This window comes from Cebus imitator, unplaced genomic scaffold (assembly GCF_001604975.1).
Source record: "Cebus imitator isolate Cc_AM_T3 unplaced genomic scaffold, Cebus_imitator-1.0 Scaffold223, whole genome shotgun sequence".
NCBI classification, from domain to species: Eukaryota; Metazoa; Chordata; class Mammalia; order Primates; family Cebidae; genus Cebus; species Cebus imitator.
In genome coordinates this window covers 2,824,669-2,838,595 of record NW_016107538.1, presented here as the reverse complement: position 1 = coordinate 2,838,595, position 13,927 = coordinate 2,824,669, and positions in this window count along the sequence as shown.

The following is a 13,927-nucleotide window of genomic DNA, read 5'->3' as shown; positions in this document are numbered from 1 at the left end:
CACTACAAGAGAGACCAGGATAGGCCACTGGGTACAGAAACCTCAATCCTGGTCACATTTGGCCCTGGGCTTATTGTCCTGTGGAATTAGGATGCTGAATTCATGTTCTGATATATGGGGGCAGGGAAATTATGCATGTGGGAACTATAGTAATTATGTTAATTGAGGAGATCTCTTTGTTGTGGGATTTCCAGAGCAAGAAGCAGCTTGTGTCAGAGATTTACAGTAGAAGTCCTAAAACTAAGACCCCAGGTGTGCCCCAGGGGGTGCAGACAGAGGTAGCTGAGAGGTTAATCTGGGAACAGAGAAAATGCGCTGGAACCAAGCGTTAACAAGCGAAAACATAAGGTCCAAGCATGAATAAGGAGGAGGGGGTTAAGGGAGGGGAGGCGAGAAGGTAAAAAGCTCTGCAAAAAAGCCTCACCTCTGGAAATTCATGGGTGAGAAAAAAGGTTCGGCCAGAAACTAATTTTAGACGGCTAAGAAAATAAAGGCTGCGCCGTTGCTGATCAGAAAGCAAGTCAACACAAGTCATGGCGGGCGACTCTGGGAGGGTGTTGGTGAGGCCCCGTGCGCTGTGTGTCCAGGCAGGGGCTAGACCTCCAGATTTGAGCAGATGCTCCCCTAGAAGAAGATGGAGCCCCTGAAGAATGAAGAGTGCACTCTCTCCATCTGTTGGTGGCCCACACGAGAAACCTAAGAAGGCTCTGTTAAACCTGGGAACACACCTATCTGAAACAGTCTCTGTACTCCTTCAGGCCAAGGAAAGAAACTGTTGTATATTATTTTTTCTCTGTAGTGTGTTCTTTTGTCACATAAAATGGAAAAAAAAATAACAGGGAGGAAATGGGACCACTGATTTACCGAAATTAACCCATAGTTGAAAAGGTATCTTCTCTTGACCCAGAAAATGAGGAATCATTTCTTTCTTAATTTCCAAAATCAATCCTTCTTTCTGTATAGGAACTTCTTGTGTCTCACAACCTGTTAAAGTATAATCTGTTCCTGGAATAAAAATAGACAAATGAACAAAGACGTTCTTTGTGTGAGTGGAATTGCCACCCCCAACTTCATTCATCTCTGGTTTTCTGCCTCCTTTTAGGGCTGCAGGTCTGCAGTGAACAGGTCATAACCACTCCCACCTCTTTCTCACCATCTCCTTTTCCTTAACCTTGAGGATCATGACCCCTACCCTCACTTCTTTATTGAAACTGCTTCAAGATGCCTCTGATCCCCTTATCAAATGCAGTCAACGTGTTTTCCTGCGTTCATATTCTTCTTGACCATCCTGTAGCAATCAGAAGTGTTATCTGTTAACCCCAGCCCTCAGAACCGAGTTTCTTTAGTGTCAGTGATCCATCAAGGGTGTAGTTCTCTAACTACTTAGCAACTCTCCAAGTCATCGGTAATGGCTTTCACCTGGCATCCACATCAGACTACCCTGGGGGTGTGTTATAAGGCAGATTGCTGAGCCCCAACCCTATAGTTTTGGGTCAATAGATCTGGGTAGATCAGCTCAGAAATCGCAAACCAAACACATTTTCAAGTGATGCTGTTGTATCTGGTCCAGGGACCACCCTTCAGGCACCACTGCTCAAATAGTTGTCAGCATAGGGAGTGCATTAAAGTTGCCTGGAGCTGAGCCATATTTAAAAATATGCTTAGGCCCCAATACAGACCAAGTAAGTGAGAATCTCTGGGTTGGGGCCTGGGTTATCCCTGCGGTTCTAATATAAAGTCAGGGTTGAGTCTGCATTTGGCTCCTTGCTTAGGTCCACTTGTCATGTAAATTGCTATGGTACCCAGTATCAGGCTCAGTCCCTCTTCTCTTTGTCCTTCACACTTGGTATTCTGTCCCTCCTGGTAAGATATTACAAAGCCTGAGCTAATACAATGTCTATGGAAAAAGAGAAAGGTCAGCTTTAAAAGATACTTGAAATCCAGAAGTAACTCTTCTTAGTGGCCAGTTAAATATGAGCACTGGGGGAGAAAAATAATTCACTTATTTAGTAGTAGTTATTGAAATAATATTTGCACTTTTCTGAAATACTGGGAAGACTGCAATCAACATCTACCCAATAATCTTCACAAATATCATGCCAAGACCTGTATCCACCAGCTAGAAAATAGTTTATTCATCTACTCAGGGATCAGAAGGCATAACCTCCCCGTTACCTTGCCAAAAAAATAATAAAGCCTATTGGGAAACAAGATTTTTTTTTCTTTTGAGACAGAGTCTGTCTGTCACCCAGGCTGGAGTGCAGTGGCATGATCCCAGATCACTGCAACTTCTGCCTCTCGGGTTCAAGTGATTCTCCCGCCCCAGCCTCCTGAGTAACTGAGATTACAGGTGCACAGCACCACGTCCTGCTAATTTTTGTATTTTTAGTAAGGACAGGGTTTCACCATGTTGAGCAGGCTGGTCTCCAACTCCTGACCTCAGGTGATTCACCAGCCTCAGCCTCCAAAAGTGCCAGGATTAGAGGCGTGAGCCACCACGCCTGGCCTGGAAACAAGATTTTGTTTAGTTTGTTTGTTTCACATTCTTGGAGGTTTCACTTCTTCTTTTCTTTCTTCTCCTGATAACCCAAACTTCAGTAAGAATCCCACATTTGCTGTTTGCTTTGTGGTATCAATTTGCTCTCTCTCCGTGCATATTCATGCCCAAGCATCTTTTTCTTTTCATTTCTTTTACTATTTTTTCCCTCTTTGCATCCAAAGTAGCCATTTATTCCAGGAACGTTAGATGGATCAATATTAAAACATTTATCCATTAAGTTGATTACAACAGCAAATTAAATAAACAGGCAGTGAAAAGGCATTTGATAGATTTCAGCAAACATAACTTTGCTGAAATAAACAGAAATACATAGAATGCCCTAAGTATGATGAAGACTATTATCAAAGCCCAAAATCAAACATCCTATTAAAATGTGAAACAGTAATCAATTTCATTGAAACCAGAAATAAAACAGGGATACCTTCAAGCGTCATTTATATTCAACACGGTTTTGGAGCATCTAGCTAATGTAATAGTAAAAGGAAATGAAATGAGTAGAATTAATTTGGAAATGAAGACAGCAAATTACCTTTATTTATAGATTGTATAACTATATGCCTAGAACAGCCAAGAGAATATAGTAATGATTTTTTAAAACTATTAAAGAACAAATTTGGTTTAAAAAACTTAATAAATGGACAAAAGTCATCTTTGTATTAGCTGAAGTCATTTAGAATTCTATGTGAAAAATACAATGAAAAATATAAAATAAAATCTAAATAAATGGATGAGAAAAAATATTGCAAAAATGTCAATTCTTCTCAATATAAACTTTTAATAAAAATCATATAAGATTATTTAATGAAAATGGTTAGTATGATTTTAAATGTCGTATTGAAAGATCGATGTTGGCCGGGCACGGTGGCTCACGCCTGTAATCCTAGCACTTTGGGAGGCCGAGGTGGGTGGATCACAAGGTCAGGAGATCGAGACCATCCTGGCCAACATGATGAAACCCCGTCTCTACTAAAAAAATATAAAAATTAGCTGGACATGGTGGCATGCACTTACAGTCCCAGCTACTCGGGAGGCTGAGGCAGGACAATTGCTTGAACCCGGGAGGCAGAGGTGAGCCGAGATCACTCCACTGCACTCCAGCCTGGCACCTGGTGACAGAGTGAGACTCTGTCTCAAAAAAAAAAGAAAGAAAGAAAGAAAGATCAGTGTGTAAGGATCACTAAGACAATAAAGAAAAAGAGTAAGGGAGAGATTATACATGAAATGGTGCAATCAAAATATTATGGTATTGGCATAAGAAGGGTCAAGTAAATCAGTGGAAAAGTGTCCAGAAGTAGCTCCAAGCATATGTAGAAACTTAATATATGATAAAGGTGATATTTAAATTCAGTCATGAGAGAATGGTTTATTTTACAAGTGAGACTGGAATAATTGGTCATTCATCTGAAATAAAACAACGTTAGTCTCTTAGTCCAATCCATATACAAAAATAAACTTCAGATGAATTAAAGATCTAATGTAAAAAACAAAGCATTCAAGATTTGGGGGAGAAAATGTAGGAGAATATTTATGTAGCCATTGGGTACAGAAGTCCTTATTAAGCAAGAAGAGATCCCCAAAGCCATAAGAAAAACAACAAATAAATGCTATTTCAAAAACTAGAAATGTCTAAACAGATAAAGGCACTATAAATAAAATTCAGGGGACTGTGATAGATTGGTAAGAACATTTCCCAATATAATATTTGCCAATATTGGCAATAAGAATATTTCCCAATAAGCTCAAAGAGTTAAAATCCCTGTTGTACAATTGATTGTTTCAAAATCAAAAAAAAAAAAAAAATAGACAAATGGGCATGGCATAATGAACAGGAAATTTATTCAAGGGAAAACGCAAAGGGAAATTTGTTCAAGGGAAAAAAACATCGAAGAGATGGTCAGTCTTGCTCGTGGACAGGCAAATACAAATTAAAACAAACCATATGCTTTACTCCACTCTTGGATTAGACAGAACGTCAGATCTAGTGGGGACAATGGTGATGATGACAAAGATGACACCTACATTGTGTTTACAAGGTGCCAGTCATAAAATTGGCATAAAATTCTAAGAATTTTATGTGTAATTGTTCTTTTAAACCTGTCAATAGCCCATGAAGTAGGCACTATTATTACCCTCGTTTTGTAGGTGAGAAAATTTATATGCACATATGAAATAGAATTTTCAGAAAACAATACTTACCACAGGCAAAGTTCTCTGTTATTTACTATTCTTTTCCACCCTGCTTCACTTAAAAATTACTGGCCAGGTAAATTGATTTTATGATACACAAAGGGGTAAACCCACAAGCTGAAAACCCCTGACTTATAGAGATGTTCACAGATTATTAAAAGAATGAGTTTTGGAGTAAAATGCATACTTTGGCCTCATTTATAGAAGAAGAAAAGAAAGAAAGGAGGAAGAAATGAAGAGGAATGCATCGTATATGTATGTTCTTTCTAGAGATGTGTATGTGTGTTTATGAGTACAGAAAAAAGATGTGGAAAGAGCCACATCTATTGATACTGATTACCTGGAGAGATTAGGGGTAGTGAGCTGCTTTTGCTTGTATGTCTCTGTTTTGTTTGTCACGCTCCAAAAAGAATGCTTTGCTTTTGGAGTTTTTAAGAACAATTCAACAAACTGGAACAAAAGAATTTTGTGATCTGTACACTTCTGTGCTCTGGGATTAAAACCTAAACTTTCCTAACTGGATTGCACCTCACACTTAAACGGCCCTAATTCAACATTTGGCTCCCATTTATTAAAAAAAATAAATCTTTCAATTCTATCTACAAAACCTACTGGGAGAGGGATAAACCTGATTATGGAGTCTTCCTATCAGAGGGGAAGGGTAAATCATTGTTCTCACCTACAGTAATAATGCAATTGAATGAAGGGACAGGAACTCACAGAAAAATATCTAAAAAGAATCACAAAAAAACGTTTATAGGAGAGACGTATAATTCCATCAAATGAAGTTTCTTTCATTCATTCATTCAACATGCACCTGATTTATTTTACCTGTTCGACATACTAAAACTGCTCTTTACATTTTGCAAGTAATTGATAGAGGTTTTAGCGTTGCCTTTAGGCCTTCCTCCAACTGAGTTGTTCAAGATTCCTGGGGGCTTATTCAGCTCAAATATAAAATAGGGCTGACTTCTTCTTACAAAGGCTAAAAGTAAAAACATAATTTGAATTTTCACTCAACCTCTGTGGTTGCTAGTGCTGTTTGCCAGCTCCACCTTCTGGGCACAGGCTAGGATTGCACAACCCTGCCCACAACGGGGTTACAGGCAGCTACAGGATTCACTTTGTCCAATGAAATGAGAGCAGAATTGAGGTGTCATTTAAAATCCATTGCATAAATGTGTTACATCCTTTTAAGCCTCAGCAATGGTAGAAACAGGTGTCAAGAATATCTATCAGCCTGAACCTTCAATATCCATGATGGCATTCGGAATAACCTCAGAATAACCTGATGTTGTTCTAAGCCACCAAAACTTGAGTATTGCTTGTTACTACAACATAACCTAAACCTATCCTGACTGATAACACTCTGTGAGCACTTAGGGCTTAGTTGGAAACCGCTGGTTTGCACCACTGTTCAAACTGGACCTTACAATTGAAAGAATATTTATGCATTGTTGCATTGAGGTCTCCGCTCTCTGGAAACCTGGCAGGATCCAAGTGATGCACTTCATGGGATTCAGTACTATAATAATTTTAGCTACACTTAAATTCTTAACCACTGTCCTCTGAAGCACATTACCTTTGTCTGGGTAGCTGAGTACAGAGTAACTTCTAGCCTCAGCCATAGGCTACATTAGAAGTTCTCAGTGACCTTAATACCAATGTTGTACCCAGGTCACTAGACCAACTCTGCACCTCATGGTGAGTTTCTCTTTGGGATCCCTGGGTCCTTATCTGACCAAGAATCTTGCTCAGTGCCACCCTGGGCCACTTCATTGGGTTTAACTAATTTCAAATATTTGGATAAGGATTTTAGATGGTGATCTCTTGTCTGCAGAAAACCCCAAGTTCCATATGCAACTGGTGACTCTCTTGCAAGGGTTCCTACTGAAGAATCTCAGGGAGGAGCAACCTTCATCAATCCACAAAAGACTTGGTTATGTCCTGTGCTGGGCTAGAACCAGCTCATAGAGCATACAGGCTCCTGAGAACTGATTGTGACTGCTGGTGTGCAGCTCTTCCCAAACCTGCCTTTGGTAACTCAGATTACATTGTTTTGTTTTGTTTTGAGACAGGGTCTCATTCTATCACCCAGGAGTGCAATAGTACAATCATAGCTCACCGCAGCCTTGAACATCTTGGCTCAAGCAATTCTCTCACCCCAGCATCTCAAGTAGCTGGGACTACAGGTGCGCACCACCATGCCTAGCTAATTTTTTTTTTAATTTTTTTGCAAAGATGAGGTCTCACTATGTTGCCCAGGCTGGTCTTAAACTCCTGGGCTCAAGAAATCCTCTCTTCTCAGCCTCCCAAAGTGCTGGGATTGCAGGCATGAGCTATCCAGCCTAGACTGGTGTTGACCACAGTGTGAATATTTGCACAATAGGAACAGGCAGTTGCTACAAATCAGACATTTGTTTTTGTGTGTGTGTCCTTGGAGAGTCCCTTGTTGAACATTTACCAGCACACCACTGAGTACATCCTCCTCTTCTGTGGGTGCCTGCTGCCTCCTTACAACTTCTTAATTTAGAGGGCTCACTAACATAATTCTTCCTGTGATAGGAAAATTTATTCCATCTTTTCTTGCTATTGGCCCCTATAACTTAGTAGTCACTGGCTTACTGTTTTCAATTTCACCTCACTTGATGCCCTACTATAAAGAGACTGTATTAAACACCTATTATGTGCCAGGTACTAAGAAGACAATAATGAGCAAAACAGAGATTCTCCCTGCCACATTAGAGATTCATCTTGGAAGTTTGGAAGAGCAAGGGCACCCACCACTGATGTAAGATATTTTTAATATCATATCCCTTATTTGTCATTTTTGTTTCATTTCCTCAGAGTTAATAAATAAATTGATGTATTATTTCAAAGATAGCAGTTATAGCGACCCTCTGTTACTGTTTCTGTGGTCCCTAACACTTTCTTTTAGAAACCATCAGCCTCACACCATATAATTCTAGTAGAACTATCAATGGGGGCCAGTTTCCACTGTCCCAGTGGTAGGAATATAGCTGAGGGTAATAGCAAATCCCACTCTCCAGGATACAGAGACTGCTCCAAGATGGGCACGTGGCCCAACTGTGGCCAAGCAGAATCCTTTTGCAGAGACTCACATGGATTCTGGAAGTCTGAAATGTTTCCAATCTGAGAGCATAAAATCTAAGAACCTTAAAAGCCTGGAGGAGCACTATCACATGGAGATCATTTGGAAGAGTATGAAGACAACATAGATGAAAGCAGACCCAAGAAATGGGGAGGGAGGTAGAGAGGGAACCTGATGATATGGTTTATTTAAGTCCCAAATCTATGCATGCCTGAAACTGAACTAACTCACACAGTTTTCAGTTATGTGAGCCAATCAATTCCTTTTGGCTTAGGCAGGGGTGTCCAACGTTTTGGCTTCCCTGGGCCACACTGGAAGAACAATGGCCTTGGGTCACACATAAAATACACTAACATGATAGCTAATGAGCTAAAAAAAAATTGCAAAAAACTCTCATAATGTTTTAAGACAGTTCACAAATTTATGCTGGGCCACTTTATTTGTGTTGGGCCGCATTCAAAGCTATCCTGGGCCACATGTGGCCTGCGGGCTGTGGATTGGACAAGCTTGGCTTAGTGTAATTTGAGTTTCTATCAGGTACCACGTTAGAGTCCTCATTAATACAGCAATATAAGGGAAAACTTAGAAAACAACATTCTACCCATGATGAGATTTAAAGAGAGGTAGCTAGGTAGAAGACCTGAGTGTGGGTGTGAACAAAATCTAGGAGGCCAATTCACGGGGTCCTGTAGGAGCAGAGAAGACTCTAGAGGGTCAATGTTCACGTGCAATCCTTTCTTTGGCATGCAATTTCAGTGCAGAGGCATCCAAAATCTGTTTATGGGAAAGAGAGAGAATATAGCCATAAAGAAAACACTCATTTCAGGATGAAGAAAAATAGGAGAGAGGTGAGATTACTGGATTTGAGCTGGATTGTTCAGATTAGGGGAAGCTGGGCCTTTATCCAAATGAGTAGAAGATAATTTTAAAGTATTTATCATTCTTCTATTAATTTCTTCTCTCTCCATTCTACCCAAATATCACCGAGATCCCCATTACTCTCAACTCCTTGTCACTCTTCAAACCTGCAGTTGGAGTCCAACCCCACCATTTCTTAACTCCACCGATGTTCACCAGATCCCTTTACTAAAATCTACGTTCTTCCCCAGGTTAGATGGGTTAATGGATTAATGTAAGGGAGAAGTTAGGAAACAGCATCCTATCCACGATGAGATTTAAAGAGAAGTAGCCAGGTAGAAGACCTGAGGCTGGGTGTGAACAAAATCTAGGCAACCATTTCTCGGAAGATAGTAGGAGCAGAGAAGACTCTAGAGGGTCAATGTAAGCACTCTTGTACTTGTGCAATCCCTTTCTTTGACATGTAATATAAGTGCAGAGGCATCCAAAATCTGTGTGTGTGTGTGTGTGTGTGTGAGAGAGAGAGAGAGAGAGAGAGAGAGAGAGAGAATGTAGCTATAGAGAAAACACTCATTCCAGGATGAAGAAAAATGGGAGACAGGTGAGATTACTATCCAAAGGTAGGGCTACTACTAAAATCTTCACAAGTCTTTCACTTTCTTTCTACATTCCTCTTGGTGATCCTCAGTGGAGGCAGGGAGGGCAACCCAACTTCTCCTGTAGGTCAACCGGACCTTTCCCTGCCCCATAGCCTCTGCTTCCCTCTCTTTTCCCTCTTCTCTGCCACGACTTTGGTTGTATTCTCAAGTTTGGGAAAACTCACAAGTTGTACCTGAGTTGCTTGCCAAAGGGTTTTTCACTTAAGAATTGTTTATTCTCTTCAATAATTTCTAGCATTTCAGTGGGCAAATCGTATTTACTCATTCATCCTGGGGAAGAACACAGATTTTAGTAAAGGGATCTGGTGAACATCGGTGGAGTTCAGAAATGGTGGGTTGGACTCTAACTGCAGATTTGAGGAGTGACAAGAAGTTGAGAGTAATGGGGATCTCAGTGATATTTCGGTAGAAAGGGAGAGAATAAATCAATAGAAGGTTGATAAATACTTTAAAAATACACTCTACTTATTTGTATTAAGGCCCAGATTCCTCTAATTTGAACAATACGGAGGGCTGAGGGCTCAGAGACCGAATCCCTGGACTCTGAGTCATCACCATCCTCCATTCTGGAGTAACTAGTCTGAGACGATATGCTCAGTAGGTCCAAAGCCATCCAGAAATCTATTGAGGCAGGAGGTAGGGTTGACTCATTGTAGAGAGTGTGTACTACCCCATGATATATCTGCTGAAATATGGGCAAAATTTGGATGTTCTCCTTCTAATTTAGGGTGGCAAAAAATAAAACCACAAATTACATCCTATGAAAAATACACCATGTAGATATCCCATGTCCAAACACCATGTAGATATTCATGAAAATAATCTCACTTCCAAGAGATATTGACCATCTGTGCTAGACGTACATGTGCTTCCATGATGTCTGTAAGAAGGGATGTGGGGTAGGCTGCAGTGATAGAAATTGTCCTTTGGGAGGAAAGGCTCTGGAATAGGTCCAACTATTTGGATAATGTGCGCACAGAAATATCAAAGTATCAAAGCCTGTATATAATTCTATGAAATTACATAAGGAAAAGTCAGTATCAATCAGATAGATCATTTGCTTATCCACTCATTCAAGTACTCAATAGACTCTTCAGGGAAAGTGCAGAGCATTGGAGATACACATATTCAAATACATACATATACACACACATATGTGTACATATATGCTTATGTATATATGCAATGTGTGCTTGTGTGTGTGTGTGTGTGTGTGTGTGTGTGTAGAGAGAGAGAGAGAGAGAGAGAGAGATTTCTGCCTTTCAGGCTCTACTGAGAGATATCATAATAACATAGAGTAAATATGTCTTATTAACAGAGTTGTGCCCAACATGCTAAGAAAGTGTGGTGAGGGAAGGAAAAGTTGAACATCCAGGTTCACAGATCTAGTGAGAAACAGGGATAAATGTCTGTTACCTGAATTTAGTGTGCTGGAAAAAGGACTGATCTTGGACCCAGGAGAACTTACAGTGTTATAGTCCCATCTGTTACTGACTAATTGCATGATGTTGCAGAAACTGGCCTCAGTTTCCTCACTGGAAAATTGAGGCATGTCTTATAGATGTCTATGGCTTTCATATTTGTGTGTGTGTGAATTTTAACTAGCAATGCGTCGCTAAGCAGAAAATCTTTGCACCCAGAACAGCACTGAAAGACTGTTGAGAGAAAGGAACAGCCAGGCTCTCTTTATCTAGCTGTCCATGTTTCCAGATACATAGTAATTTCCCTGTCTTGTCTGATTAAGCTGATTTTAAACAGACAGTGATTCAGAAAAAGAAAAGAAAACCAAGTAGTTCTAGCAGTGTCAAACCATTTATTTTGATTAAAAGACAGTCTTTATATCCAAACAAGCCTGTCTTATTCGAACATGAGTGAAGAAAAAGATCTTCGTCATAAGTAATGGGTGATCAGTATTCTTAATAATCCTTTATAAAATCTGAGTGGAAAGGGTGTCTTAGAAACACACAAAGAGACTCAGAAATGGGCCTATTTCCTGTGTTAAAACCACAACTAACCACCTAGGAAACAGAACACTCACGACCCCACATACCTTCTGGCTATTATCTTCTTTCCTTCCCTGGAGACTCAAGCACTGCGGTGGCTCCGTTTTTCTCACCTCCTTCTTGTAGCTCAGCTCACCTGCAGCCAGACTGCACCTCAACCAGTCATCAAACCTGTGTCTTCCCAGGTCAACAGTCACCTCTTTGTGGCCAAACCCAGTAGAACCTCCTTGTTCTCATTCTATAGAAGTTCCCTGCCTTGTTCTCTCTTTCTTGGGTTTCTGGGATACTAATCCCTCCAGGACTTACTCCTTTAAAAACATGATGTAACTGTTTATCGCATCAAGAATTCTGCTAAGAATTTTACATACGTCCTTATTCCAACATCGCAGTATCTGTATAAGGGGTATGTTACATGCACTTTTACATAAGAGAAAAAAGGCTTGGAGATTGTTACCCAAGGTCACAAGGCAGGAATGTGGCTGTGCTGCTTCCCAAGGAAACCCTCTTAGCCACTATCGTCATGAGGATAAAAAGAATCAGCCCCAACTTACCTTATTAGCTGTTTATTTTCTTTATTCGGAATCTTTCCATTTTACACGAACATTTTTCATTTAAGCAGGGCATAAAAATTCTGGAAATGCTTCCTTTGTGTCAAGTACCAGGTACACTTTTCATAGACTTCTTCCCAGATTATCAGCAAAACAGGCCTATGAGGCAGTTGCTATTATCCCTGTTTTACATTTAAGGAAACAAGGTTGAAAGAGGTTGCCCCAAATCACGGAGCTCACTCCTTGTCTGCCTTCAGAGCCCGCTCCATCCCATCAGCCCCCTCCTCCCTCTCCTTCCTGCACTCTAGCTAGGAAGACGTCAACCATACACATGGTTTTAACCCTACACTGTCAACCTCAACCTTGTACTTCAGCCTCTTCTAGGTGCAAAACCATTTATCTGTCATATTCCAAGTTCATCTCAACCAAAAGAAAAACACACAAAAAAAGAAGGTCATCTTTCCTCCAAAATTTAAATGTCTACTCCCTCTACTTTTCCTAATGAACCACCCCAGAACTTTCACCAAGACCTCAGAAATGGGCAAGGCATTCTTACCCCATCCCACCTCCCTCATTCTCTGCATGCAGGTGGCCAATTTCTAACAGCTCCATAACACACGAAATGAGTCCTGCTGACTCACATTGCCCCTGTTTTCATGCACACTCATCTTTTCTTGTGAGGATCCCTGAAGTTACCTCCTGATCGGCCTCCCTGTCTCCAATATCACACACGTTCAGCAGTTAAATCCACAATGCTGCAAAGCAATCTTCCTAAACCTGAAGTGCCACGCTGCGGCTTAAACTCAGCAGTGACATGGCTGGTAGCTTTCCCAATCTCCATCTCATCCATTCCCCATTGGAGCAGCTATGGGTTTACGTGGGGTTGATCCCTCCTCTTGTTCATGATGGACAAGAATCCAGACCTGAGCCTATCAACACACGGAACACCCTATCCATAATTTAGGGTTAGCATGGAACCTAGTTGGTCTAATCAGGACGGCAGAGTGATCTCAGGATGTTTGTTGGATCATTAAGAGAAAAACTTAAATCTTCTCCTATCTCTGGACATAAGTGAAACATAAGTGGTGCCACCTATAACAATAAGGCAAGTTAACCTTTTAAACCTGACATTTCAGAAGATTCTAATGTTCTGAGCAATTAAAATAAAAGTCATTCAGGAAAACAAATGTATATGTCAGGCCTTTTGGGATGTGTTTTTCAATCTTGAGTACTTCCTCTGTGTATACAAATACCATTGTTAAAAACTCTGTGAAGATAACAATTGCATTTTACTCATATTACATTAGGTTGTTTCATATGAAACTGCAGTTTTTGTGAATCAAAATGGTGGAATCTTGGCATTTCATATGGTTCAACCTGATAAATGTCCATCTCTCCATTTATCTTACAAGTTCCTTAAAATCAAGAAACACCTTGGTGGTACTGGAGCACAGCAGTGTGTTTTACTATTAGTAGTTTGATAAATGTTTGTCTAGTTGAATTGAAGGAAGACATTCCATATAATACTCGGCTCCTAAGATAAGACTCTCCGCTCTCCACCTAAATTTTGAGGCTTCCTGCTCCGCCTCCTTCCTTGGCTGTTCCTTGTCCACAACGTGTATGTGTAAGAATTCTCAGGGTCCTTTCATCTTTTCACTTACGGCACCTTTCTGATGGTCTCACGGACTCCCACGAATTTGTTCACTGCCCCCCCAGCAAACATACACACATGCACATTTGCCACACTTCTGACTTCAGTTCCAACTCCTCTTCCAAACTCTAAGCTAAATTTTCCAATAACTTATAGAAAATGCATATGTCGATGTGTAAATATTATCTCTCTGCAGACATCACAAAATAAAACTCACGATGTACCTATTTCCTATACACAGATGTTTCCTAACTCTCTGATCGTTCACGCCCCACCTGAGTTAACAGCATTCCATCTTCCCAGTGGCATAAGCTCAAAATCTTGCCATTATCCTACATTTAATAATTGT